The sequence below is a fragment of the Capricornis sumatraensis genome, chromosome 4, assembly GCF_032405125.1.
Source record: "Capricornis sumatraensis isolate serow.1 chromosome 4, serow.2, whole genome shotgun sequence".
Classification (NCBI taxonomy): domain Eukaryota; kingdom Metazoa; phylum Chordata; class Mammalia; order Artiodactyla; family Bovidae; genus Capricornis; species Capricornis sumatraensis.
Genome location: NC_091072.1, coordinates 38,886,390 through 38,899,351, shown reverse-complemented (window position 1 = coordinate 38,899,351; position 12,962 = coordinate 38,886,390). Strand labels below are relative to the sequence as shown.

The 12,962-nt window shown below is 46.5% G+C and overlaps 1 protein-coding gene across 2 annotated transcripts in view; it reads left to right on the top strand.

Moving 5' to 3' along the window:
- Positions 1–12,962, top strand: part of MCPH1 (microcephalin 1) — a 227,342-nt gene that overhangs the window by 72,695 nt on the left and 141,685 nt on the right. The window lies entirely within an intron of this gene.

Below are 12,962 nucleotides of genomic sequence, written 5' to 3'. Positions count from 1 at the left end.
GAGAATTAATGTGACCTATGTTAGCGATGGTTTAAAAAGCCAAAGGAATTCCGTGATTGTTTTCACAGATGGGTCTACTTACTGAGAGACATGTTCGTTTAATCCCGTTTGGATATGTTATTATCTATGCATGTCTATCTTTAACATTGCTTGCCCTTATTTCTGTGTATTAAATGCAGAGTTTGAGGGGGTTTTTTAAGTCATTTTTTCCCCATTATTATTGAAATTGAAATTGTTTCTTACTCTTGCTATTTTTACTTTGACCCACAACCCGTGGTCACTCCAAAGCATTACTGTCTGATGAGGGTAGCATCGTTGGTTACTTGCGTCACTATTTTACATCTGCTAAGTACCCAGCCTCCCTTCTCCTCCCGCTACTGCTGTTGTTTAGTCACTAAGTCATGCCAATTCTTTTGTGACCTTGTGGACTGTAGCCCGTTAGGCTCCTCTGTCCATGGAACTTCCCAGGCAGGAATACCAGAGTGGGTTGCTGTTTCCTTCTCCAGGAGATCTTCCCAACCCAAGAATCAAATCTGCATCTCCTACATTGCAGGCAGATTCTTTGCCACTGAGCCACCTGGGAATGCTCTGTTAGTTTAAGCCAATAGAATTATAATATGCAAATAAACAGCAGATATATTTGCAAGTTCAGCTGTGGTCTTTTTCCCTTGTTATGATTTAACCTGCATCTCTCTCTGGTGTGTGAGGTTTAAGATATTAGTGGTTGGAGTCATGAAGTGGAAAAGGCTGGAATTCCCCCCACAAAGTCCTGTTTGTCTAGGCAACAATCAGGAATTACCTTACTTAATTATATACAAAGTACTGGTCCACATTTCTTTGTATGCAATGTCATTAATAGCTCCAGCCTCTGTGAATGAATATCCTGTTTGCTTTCTCTCCAATTCACAGTGTCTCTGTTTATCAGTCACCTCTTCCTTCCCTCATGTCTCAGAGGAAGACATTATCTTTTATGAGGCCAGGCAGCTGTGCTCTGTTCTGTACCAGCTTGTCCTCCTGGAACGCAGAGCCAGTGAAGGGCACGGACATGAGGGCTCGCCCTCCCTGCTACCGGGCGCGGGAAGCCCTGCCTGGGTGCCCCTGTTTCTGCCCCAAGTCCTGCCAGGGTTCCACCACTAATCATATGTAGAAACAGCCAGGTGTGCACTCAACATCAGGCCACTGTGTGAAATTAGCCTCTCTCTGTGGGATTAACTGCTATCCATGAGCAAGGCGGGAAGTGAAACATGTTATCTGATAAACTTCCTGTGCTCAGGCGGGACTGCCTGCCTGGGCCTTCCTGCCCGAGGGAGGAGCCTTGCCCACGGTGACATAGTGAGCGGACTAAGTGTAAGTGCAGTAATAAGCCAAGAAAAGGAAATAAAAGACATTTAGGTTATAGCGGGGAAGAGAGGGAGCTACCTCTGTTCTCAGACCACATGAGAGTCTGTATGGACAATTGCAACAAATCCACCAGAAAGCTCTCAGGATTAATAAGTGAGGTCAGCAAATTGTTGGCAAACAAGGATTCAGTCGTACAAGGTCAACACTAAGATGGTGGTGGTGTTTAGTTGCTCACTTGTGCCTGATTCTTTGTGACTCCCTGGACTGTGGCCAGGCTCCTCTGTCCATGGGATTCTCCAGGCGAAGATGCTGGAATAGGTTGTCATTTTCTCCTCCAGGGCATCTTTCCAACCCTGGGATCGAACCCAGGTCTCCTGCATTGACAGGAAGATTCTTTACCTCTGAGCCACGGGGGAAGCCCCAACATTGACATACTTAAGTTTAAATCCAACAGAAAAGGGTGTGCAGACTCTGTGGCCTAGAGGGTTGGAGCCGGCAGAGACAGATGGTGCAGTGCAGACTCTGTGGCCCGGAGGGTTGGAGCCGGCAGAGACAGATCATGCACAAGGACCGGAAGACTCAGTACGGTTCAAAGACCCTCTCCCCTAAAGTGCTTTGCAGATTTAATGTGTTCCTGCTCACACTCACAGGCTTCACTGACGACGCACAGGCTGACTCTCAGATGTGTATGTGGAAAACGGGACAGCCCAGCTGGGACAGTTTAGAAAGCAAAGCACAGAACTGGAGGCACATGCCCGCAGGGTCCGTGGTACTGTGTTAGTGGCCCTTGGCCACGTTAAATTACTACAAATTTAGAGGCTAACCGCCTCCCACCACCACCCGACCTGAATTCTCACAGCCTCTGAGGTCAGCAGCCTGCATAGGCTTCCCGGACTCACGGCCAGGTGCTATGGGGCTCTGTCCCTGCCAGAGGCTCCGGGAGAGCTCCTGCTTCCTGCTCCCTTCAGCTTCTGCGGGCCGCCCATGGCCTGTGGCTCGCAGCCCCTTCAGCCATGATGTCACCAGCCTCTGCTTCACTGGTCACATCTCTGACTTCCTGCCTCCATCATTCGTTTATTGGGACCCTCGTGGTCTCACAGAGCCCCCCGGATAAACCAGAGCACCTCCCATCTTGAGGTCATTAGTGTCACTGCACCTGTAAAGCTCCTGTCTCCGCGGCAGGTCGCAGACCCCTGGGACTCCTCCAAGGATAGCTGCAGGGCCCTTCTTCTGCCTGCTCTCACGGTAATGCCGATGCGTTATTTCCATCAGGGCCGCGTAACACTACTGTATCCCTGGCTGATGACTTTTAATTGATTTGAATTCTGTATGTTTAGAAAGACCCAGAAGGAGGAAGGCCATGTGAGATGCAGAGCCTGGTGTGGTGCATCTGCACGTTGAGGCACCCAAGACTTCAGGGAGCTCCAGGGGGAGGGTGCCTGGGCCAGGTTCGCCCTCAGAGGTCTCCCTCCCGCCCCTCCGGAAGGGATCCTGTCTACACCTTCATGTGGGACTTTTAATCTTCAGAACGGGGTTTGGTCATTGTAAGCAAGGAGACAGACTGGTCAAAAATAGAGCTCACTGAGAAAAAACTAAAGAGGAGTTGCTCACAGAAAGACTAGAGTAGGTCACCCTGGGCCTCCAGCCATCCCCAAACTCTGCATGTTCTTCCTGACGCGGAGCTCACCCACGGTGCTGGCCCAGAGCGAGGCTGAGCCACAGGGGAGGGTTGGCTGTGGACCCCCAAGACTTGAGCAAAGGCAAGACTGGGGCAGGGCTGTATTAGTGCCAAAGCAAGGAGCCTGCCTCAGTCAGGGTTTTAACACTAGCAAGACAGTGCAGGACAGCATTCGGTTAACATTTTAAGTAGCACATTTTACCTGCCAGTATAATGATTTCAGGGCTTCCCTGGTGGCTCAGATGGGAAAGAATCTGCTTGCAATGTGGGAGGCCTGGGTTCAATCCCTGGGTTGAGAAGAACCTCTGGAGGAGAGTATAGCAACCCACTCCAGTGTTCTTGCCTGGAGAATCCCATGGACGGGGAGCCTGGCAGGCTACAGTCCATCGGGTCACAAAGAGTTGGACACAACTAAGTGACAAATCACAGCACACATAATGATTTCAAACAGTGGTAAAGTAGTTTCTTCAAAATTTAATGGAATTTTGCCCTTTTTAAGCCACTAATTAAGCCACCAGTTCTTCTGGAAGATAGGACTTCTGACAGGTTTATATATTTCACTTGTCTAATATCTCATACATCCAATGCCTTCTACTAAGAAGACTGGAATACACAGGTAGCTGTTCAGAGGGAGAGGATGGAGTGAAAAGGACTGCACTGAAAATGCAGTTTCATTGTACGTCTGTATGCACATGTAAATCCAAATGTGTTTGCTCTGTGTGGAGGTTCCCATCAGTTTCCCCTAAAGAATAATAAGTTCAGGACAGCGAAATGGTGAGCTACCCTGCTGCCCCCTGATTGGGGAGTTTAATCATCCCCAGAGAAAATGGTACATCATGTGAATTGCCAGGCTGGACGAACCACAAGCTGCCGTCGTGATTGCCAGGAGAAATATCAACAACCTCAGATACGCAGATGACACCACCCTTATGGCAGAAGGAGAAGAAGAACTAAACAGCCTCTTGATGAAAGTGAAAGAGGAGAGTGAAAAAGGAGGCTTGAATCTCAACATTTAAAAAACTAAGATGGCATCCAGTCCCATCGCTTCATGGCAAAGATGGGGAAACAATGGAAACAGAGACAGACTTTTATTTTCTTAGGCTCCAAAATCACTGAGGATGGTGATTGCAGCCATGAAATTAAAAGATGCTTGCTCCTTGGAAGAAAAGCTATGACAAACCTAGGCCGCATATTAAAAAACAAAGACATCATTTTGCTGACAAAGATCTGTCTAGTTAAAGCTGTGGTTTTCCATGTACAGATGTGAGAGTTGAACCCTAAATAAGGCTGAGCACCGAAGAATTATCCTTTTGGACTGTGGTGTTCAAGAAGACTCTTGAGAGTCCCTTGGACTGCAAGGAGATCCAACCAGTCTATCCTAAAGGAGATCCTGTGTGTTCATTGGTAGGACTGATGTTGAAGCTGAAGCTCCAATACTTTGGCCACTTCATGCGAAGAGTTGACTCATTGGAAAAGACCCTGATGCTGGGAAAGATTGAGGGCAGGAGGAGAAGGGGGCATCAGCAGACAAAATCTGAGGCATCATTGACTCAATAGACATTAGTTTGAGCAAGCTCCAGGAGATAGTGAAGGACAGGTAAGTCTGGTATGCTGCCGTCCATGTGGTCACAAAGAGTCGGACATGACTCAGTGATGAACAACAGCAAGGAAAATGAGACGGAGGGTGCTGAGCCGCCCGGGTGCCAGGAACCTTTCCGGCTGGGCAGCCTTAGGGAAGACATCCTATCTCCCTGAGCTGCGACTCCTCCTCTGTAAGACACACCCAGGGACAGGATGTCCTTCATAGGATCGCATGAAAGCTAAGAGTTACAGATGTGTGGTGCTCCTTGAGGCACCTGACAAAAAGTAGGGATTTAACACGTTAGCCTTACAACAGAAATAACTTAGTAACCTCCTGCAAGAACTGTAAAAATCAACTGCTATATCCTGTCCCCATAGCCTTATATAGGGAAAGAGTACTGCTGAGTTGCTTCAGTCATGTCCAACTCTGTGCTACCCCAGAGACGGCAGCCCACCAGACTCCCCCGTCCCTGGGATTCTCCAGGCAAGAACACTGGAGTGGGTTGCCATTTCCTTCTCCAGTGCATGAAAGTGAAAAGTGAGAGTGAAGTTGCTCTGTTGGGTCGACTCTTAGCGACCCCATGGGCTGCAGCCCACCAGGCTCCTCCGTCCATGGGATTTTCCAGGCAGGAGTACTGGAGTGGGTTGCCATTGCCTTCTCCGGGAAAGAGTACATTAACCCTAAAATTGACCAAAGGCACTTGCTCTGGACAAGTGAGCACTTGGTCGAGGACTAAGTGAGGGAGGCTGGAAATGGAGATGGTCTGGGTGGGCATTGCGGGGGCAGCATCTGCATCCATCCTTGTGTCTTTCCTGATCCAGAGGCCGACCAGAGGATTTCAGTGTGCTTGAGAGCCCACTTCCCCGGAAGGCACTGTGGTGCTGATCTTCTCCAGAACCTTCAGAGTACTATTTCTCCAAGCAGTTGCTCTCAGGTTCCAAAGATAGTTTTGGAATTCGTGTCTATGCAAACAGCTTCCCAGCGATGCGCAAACCCTCCCAATTCGTGGAAAACACCAACCCCTGGGAAACCGAAAAGCGCAGGATACGCTGCGGCTTAAAGAAAAATGCCTGGTCATGTAATTGTGATGACTCAGAGGCTTCCTCTAGTGGTGGGGGGCGGCGGGGGGGGCAGGTTGTGACGTGTTCACTGATGCTTATAGATGAAGGCCTTGGCAAACACCGTAGACAGGAACTGAACCCCTTTCCCTGTCCAACTCCATCTTAAATAAGACAGACATGCTCCCTGATTCTTGAATGGCCTCCTTTGATTTTCTAAAATAATTCAAGCAAACAAACGTGATAAGCTGTTCTGAGAGACAGAAGTTGCGCCTGCTGTTTACAGAGCCACACAGGGTAGTTTCTAAAGCTTAACACACAGCACAACGGTCAGCGACTCGTTCGTGACTCTGGACAGGAGCTTCGAAGGTGACGGCTTCTGTTCGGGTCAGTGCTAGAGGAATCCACACACTTCCTGAAGGATCTCATATCTATGTGTAAAAGGAATGACTCTCTCCCTGTGGTCTGCCTCCTTTCTGCTTGTCCCCAATGCAATTTGGGGGATTCTTAAAATATTCCTTTTGGCGAGCGCTATCAACTCGCCTCCAAGAAAAACATCACTGGGAATGTTTTTATTTCAGGGTTTGTGTGGTATTCTCTGGAAATTTTTTGTAAAGGAGAATTCTAACAGCTCTTTAAAATTGGATGGTTGTATGTGGCCCGGTTTATCATATCCAAAAAATTATGGTGATTTTATAACACAATTCAGTTTGGATTTTTATCTTTTGTGTGTGTGTTTGAGAAAACCATGTTGGCATCTTCAGCTTGTTTCCAGCAGCTCCTACTTCCACTGTTCACTCTGCTGTTTTCAGCAAAGCAAGTAACTTTTCTCCTGCTTCATGATCGAGTTGTCTGTCAGAAACATAGAAATGTAGGCCTGTGTCCTGTTCAAGAGGGACAGCAAGTAACACAAAAGAAAAAGAGAGAAACTGGTTTTACCAGAGTGTGCCTTTAGACTAGTTTGTTACATTTTGTTCAAGTGTGGGGCCCCTTGAATTCTCCAGAAGCAGCGTCTTTCACTTACTTAGTGTCTGCCTCACTCTTCCTGGCATTACCTGAATTCCGCCCCACCTGCATGCCCTCTGTCCCAGGAGAGGGGGCCCTGCGACTTCTTCTCCCCTCTGCTTCCAGTACACGCCGCTCTGTCCCCCTTTCAGACACACACAGGAGTGACTCAGCCTGTGTTCAGGTTAGGAAGTGTTGATTCTGACTGCTTCTGAGTTAGGCTTGATGGGTACACTTAAAGCTAAGTCTCTTATAAATGCAAATTCAGGGCTTAGAAGCTTAATCAGTCTTGCAGCCAAATTTCAAGGCAGTGTAACTTGTAACAGAAAAGTAGAGAAGCGCTTCACAGTCCAGGATGTCATAAATCAAAACGTGATGTCCTGGCGGGTCAGTTGTCTTGAAATACGGTGATTCCGTTTGGACTTTTCCACACTGACCTCAGTAGGCGATGCATCTGAGAGATGTACGTTATTAGGGTGAGCGCAGGGTCAACTGTCTGAGGTAGAATGAAATGGGCTGTAATCCCTGTAGTCCCTGCAGCCCGTGCCTGTGTGTCGCTCGGAAGAATGCTTAGTCACCCTTCTGAGCTCACAGCCAGTGCTGAAACCAGACTGGAATCCGGCCTTTTCCCTGGTACATCCCTGCCCTCCTGAGACTGCTCAGGAGGAATACATCCTGAAACTGTCTTCTCTCTTTTCTTTATAAACCTGAAGTGAGTGGACTAACCCTGAATCATTTTTAGACAGAATGTACTTATGCAGTGTGCCTGTGGCCAGGGTTCCTGAGCTGTTTTCCTGCATTCTCTAGCTAACACTTACTAGCTGCAAGGCGCTGATGATGTGAGAGCTCCACCTCGGGTCTTCAGATCTTACTTGGTTTGATTCCAAAGTCATTTTGACTGTGCCAGAGATTATATTTTGATGAAGTACTTACATTTTAAAAAGCATTTTCACATCCTCTGTCTCCTGGACCCCATGAGATGATAAACATTGTTGTGTTTAGTGGTGGAGACACTAGGAAAAGTAGCCCTTCTGACTTGGATATCAGGATTGACTCTTTGAAACAGGCTTGATAAAGATACTACCATAAGGCACTGGGTAGAAGCAGTCATCTCAGAGCACACCTACTCTGACACTTTTTCCTGTTAAAATAATGGATTCTGTTTGAGGACTGACACAGAGCCTGCCTCCCTGCTCCTTTCCCTTGTGGTTCCTGTAGAGTGCCCAACCCCTCCTCTGGGGCCTCGGAAAGTGGCGGCCTGCAGGACTCCGGCACCCTATCCACCATCCTCTCAGCCCACCAGGTGTGCCCATCCCACCCTGGAGGAGCGGGCTTGCCCGCAGCCTCACTGCTGCAGACAGATGTGAAAGGGGACCTGTCGGCTTGTTGTTGTTCAGTCGCTAAGCTGTGTCCACCTCTGCAACCCCATGGACTGCAGCACGCCAGGCTTCCCTATCCTTCACCAACTCCCAAGTTTTCCTCAGACTCACGTCCATTGATTCAGTGATGCCATCCAACCATCTCATCCTCTGTTGCCCCCCTTCTCCTCCTGCCTTCAGTCTTTATCAGCATCAGGATCTTTTGCAATGAGTCAATTCTTCATATCTAGTGGCCAGAGTATTAAGGAGGGAGGGAGATACCAGATTAAGGTTCTGTATGTTAAAGCAGAGGTCTCTGTGTTCGGCAAGCAGTGTAAATGCATAAGGCTACATGCGAGAGACCCCGAGACCCCATCCTGTTTTGTGCCCATCCGTTTCAAAACACGGCCTTAAGGGCTCTCGCTGTTTCTATTTTATTTTGCTTAACTTGGGGCAGCCAAGCAGAAGTGCCAGTTCTTAACTTTCCCAGACCTCACATTATCTCTTTCTCACTTTATGCTTGAGAATTCTAGGATCTCCACTTAGTCTCCGTGGAACTGAATCACAAATTCAAAGCTCAGTTTCAGAAAAAGCTTCAGTTACACCTAAAGTTACATCTTCGTTATTTAACCTTTGCAACTTTCCGCTGAATCCCTAGACTTCTCTGTGTCTCTGGCGTCCCAAGGAAGCAGTGGTCTCCTTCAGCAACAGCACGAAAGTTTCACCTTCAGGTTTTCACCAGAAAATGCAGCCGTGATTTCATTCTCTGGGACTTTTCGAAAGTGAGATTCAGCCCTGCATCGTCACAATGGCTGTCAGTGACCTTGGGAACTCTGTGAACTGCCATTCTGTAAGGTTTCTGAGCTCTAACCAGAGTCACCATAGATTGCCACAGAGCATCCTTATTGTTCAGTCACTGTGCTGGACTCTTTGAGACACTGTGGACTGCAGCACGCCGGGCTTCCATGTCCCTCACCATCTCTCGGATGTAGAACCAGGCAGAGCATCAGACTTAACCTCTCTCCATCTCTGCTTGAGTCCCCTCTGTGAACTGGGCTTCAGTGGGAATAGTGGCATTTTGAAGAGAGCTGATGGGAGAAGTGCTGGAGTTTTAAAAACCATTGTAATGTCTTTCAAAACAAAATTGACAACATTTTGCTACCTGATGCTTACTATGTGTGATCCACACAATGAGTTTCTCCTAAAATTCATTGCCCTGGAAGGTTCCCTACAGAAAACCTTCTCAGCTCTTCTTTACCAGATAATAAGACATACATAAAAGTGATTTTGCAGCTGAACTAGCAGCTTGCCTTAGATGGCGTGATAGATCTACATCTTAGTTCTTTTGAATTGATCTGTATGCTTTTGCAAGAACAGATAATGCTGTGCTTGAATATTAAAGTTTGCATAACCTGATAATCTATCAAGCACTGGTCGTTCTCAGAGAGTTCACAGACCTGAGACACACAAACGCAGTCATGGGCTCTTGTGAAGTGGGGCAGGAGGAGATGCTTCTGTCCTTCACAAGGTCCTTCCTGCCTTCCTCACGGGCTGCCTGCTACGTGCCGTATCACACAGCCTGGGAGAGGGCCTTCAGTGACTAGAGAAGCGCATCTCCACCGGCTTTGTTTCCTATAGCTAGTTCATCTTCGTTTCATTGTTGTTCAGTTGCTCAGTCGTGTCCAACTCTTTGCGACCCCCTGGACTGCAGCACACCAGGCTTCCCTGTCCATCACCATCTCCCAGAGTTTGCTCAGACTCATATCCATTGAGTCAGTGATGCCATCCAACCATCTCATTCTCTGTTGCCTCCTTCTCCTCCTGCCCTCAGTCCTTCCCAGCATCAGGGTCTTTTCCAGTTCAAAAGCACCAATTCTTTAGTGCTCAGCCTTCTTTATGGTCTAGCTGTCACATCCGTACATGACTACTGGAAAAACTACAGCTTTGATTATAGGGACCTTTGCTGGCAGAGGGATGACTCTGCTTTTAACATGCCGTCTAGGTTTGCATAGTGTTTCTTCCAGGGAGCAGCCATGTGTTGCTCATTTGGTCTCACTGGGTGATAACAACAAGAGAGACTAATACATAAGTGTTAATTTATGTGCAGGACTTTTTTCCTTTTGTTGTTGTTCAGTCACTAAGTTGTGTCTGGCTTTTTGCAACCCCATGGACTGCAGCGTGCCAGGCCTCCCTGTCCCTCACTTTCTCCCAGAGTTCACCCAAGTTCATGTCCATTGAGTCAGTGATGCCATCCAACCGTCTCATCCTCTGCCGCCCTCCTCTCCTTTTGCCTTCAATCCATGGATGCCTTCTTGAAGTAAAACATTTCATTGTTAAACTGTGAGCAGTATTTTTGGTAGTAAAACTCATGAGAGAGTTTTGGCCATACCCTCCTTGGCACAAGGGTCTAGGACCAGACCAGGGCTGTTTCGGGTGTGACGGCAGCACCTGTGTGGCAGACACCGGTTGTTTAGTGATCACAAGCTCTTCAGGACAGAGGCTGTGCCTGTCTTGCCTTCCGTGGCCCAAGACTTGGGCTGGGGCGTGAGGCGCAGCACTTTGTAGCAGAATGAATGAGTGAGCAGATGGGTGACTAAACATACTGTTATTTCTTTTAAACGTCTTGGAATTTCTTCTAGCCTCTGAGCTAAAAATGTCATTTAAAAAGATTGTACATCATTGTAAATTACAGAAGTGCCCATGTAGTTCGTGTGTTTCTTGTTAACATTCATGAGAATAAGATGACTTGATGCTCATTTAAGGAAAACCATCTTATAACTCAAATTCATGGAAAGAACAAAAAACAGTGATTGCTCTTAGTAGCCATAATATTTGGTTTATTGTCAGTGATGGTAATAATAATTTCTACTTTGTTTTCATACAGCGATGTTTCTGCTATTTATTTTAGTTACATTGGAATGTGTTATATTTATTTCTTTGTTTTCATTTTGATAAGAAAAATAGAGCTTGTGTTATTTATAAAGATGTTTGGACTTCACATTTAAGTACCCTGGTGAAATTCCGGGTCACCATGCTCTCTACTGAGCAATATGTAAAAAGTGGCTCATTGTGAGCAGTTAAGCTCTGAAATCCAAGAATAACCCATCTTCATTTTCGCAGCCTGGAAAAGATTGGGTAGAATATAAGCAGAATAAATCTAACTTCAGTGCCTGCATGTGATACAGCCAGACATTTTTGTAAGAACATTCAAGTACATACCAACATGTAGCTTCTTTTTGCCTCTTCCCATCTGGTATTTCGTCTCTGTCAAGTTAATATCTCTTACAAAAGGGAGAAGAATTCTTAGCTACTTATTTTTAGCACTTTATTGCTTTTTTTTTTTGTTTTGGTTAAATAGGTTGTATTAAGTTTTTGGTTTCCTGCCATGCCCCCACCCCCTTTTTTGAGACAGCTGAAGCAGTGCTTTTCAAACCTTAAAAACCTGTGAATCACTTGAGGATCCTATTAAAATGCAGATTCTGGGGGTCTGGGTCTTGGGTTCTTCATTTGCCCCCAGGTGATGTTTTGGCTGCTGGTCTCAGGACCACATAGGGAAGAGCTGGTGCCCAGTGAGCATGTCTGAGAATGGGTACGATGTTAGTCACATAGAAAAGTAAAGAGTGTGGGGCTGCCTTGCTGGGAGACTTACGTACGCTCAGCTTGTCAGTGTTGTGGTTCAAAGTCGTGTCCGACTCTTTGTGACCCCATGGACTGCAGCACGCCAGGCTTCCCAGTCCTTCACCATCTCCTGGAGTCTGCTCAGACTCATGTCCATTGAGTTGGTGATGCCATCCAGCCATCTCACCCTCTGTCATCCCCTTCTCCTCCCACCTTCAATCTTTCCCATCATGGTTATTAAAAGTTATACTATTGATGGCCTCAGTGTTTCAAAGTGGAAACTGAAACTTGAGCAGTTCTAATAGATTGCTCACAGTTGCAGTGCTTGCGAATGGTGAATTTGAGATTTGAATTCAGCTTTTCCTCCATCCATAGGCCTTGGACTTTCTGACATCTAATTCCAGAGGTAGCCTAGAGGATATTTTGATTTTTTGCTTCCTTAAACTTTGATATATTCATTCTGTGACTGCACACCACCTCTTTGTGTTTTCAAAAGATTAATGGGTAAGAGTGAATTTTGTTCCCAGCCTTGCCATTCTCCAGCTGTGTGACGAGTAAGGCAGGACGTGTCCAGAGAACACTCAGTACTGATTTACTGTTATTAAACAAGCTTGTTTTTTTGACACCTGTTGCTAGTCTCCCTTCAAATCTTGAAACCTTGAAGCCAAATGAAAGAAGCCAGAAGGTCACATATTGTAAGATTCCTTTCATATGATGGACCTGAAAGGGGAAGGTCCTTGGACAGAAGGCTGAATAACAGTTAACCAGGCTGGAAGAGAGAAGCGGATGAGGAGTAACCGCTTAATGGGTACAGGGTGTATCCCTGGCCTGACCCAGAAGTTTCAAAACTAGACAGAGGTGGTGATTGCTCAACAGTAAACTAAATGCCACCGGGCGGAACACTCTAAAATGGTTACTTGTGTATTCTGTGAATTTCGCCTCAAGTTTAAAATCCCATGGAAAATTGCCTCACCGAGGCAGACTACTGGACAGGCTTGTTTTTTTTTTAAGTGACTTGATGGCATTATAGAAAACATTTCTTGGTGTTCTGAGATGTGTTGGAAATACTTACTTTGGAGCAAACATCGTTGCCTTGAAACTTAGCCAGTTCAAGTTGGTCTTTCTGGGAGACCAGACCTCCTCTGTTTTCTGGCTCTAAAGTGTTCAGGACTTAAGCATCCTATTATATGGTTATTACAAGTTACACTGTTGATAGCCGCAGTTTTTTTATCCTGAAGCTTAATCTAGAAACAACTTTATTGCCACAGCACTTGCATTAACTACATGGATATTTTTGTAATCTATAATAATATATAATATTT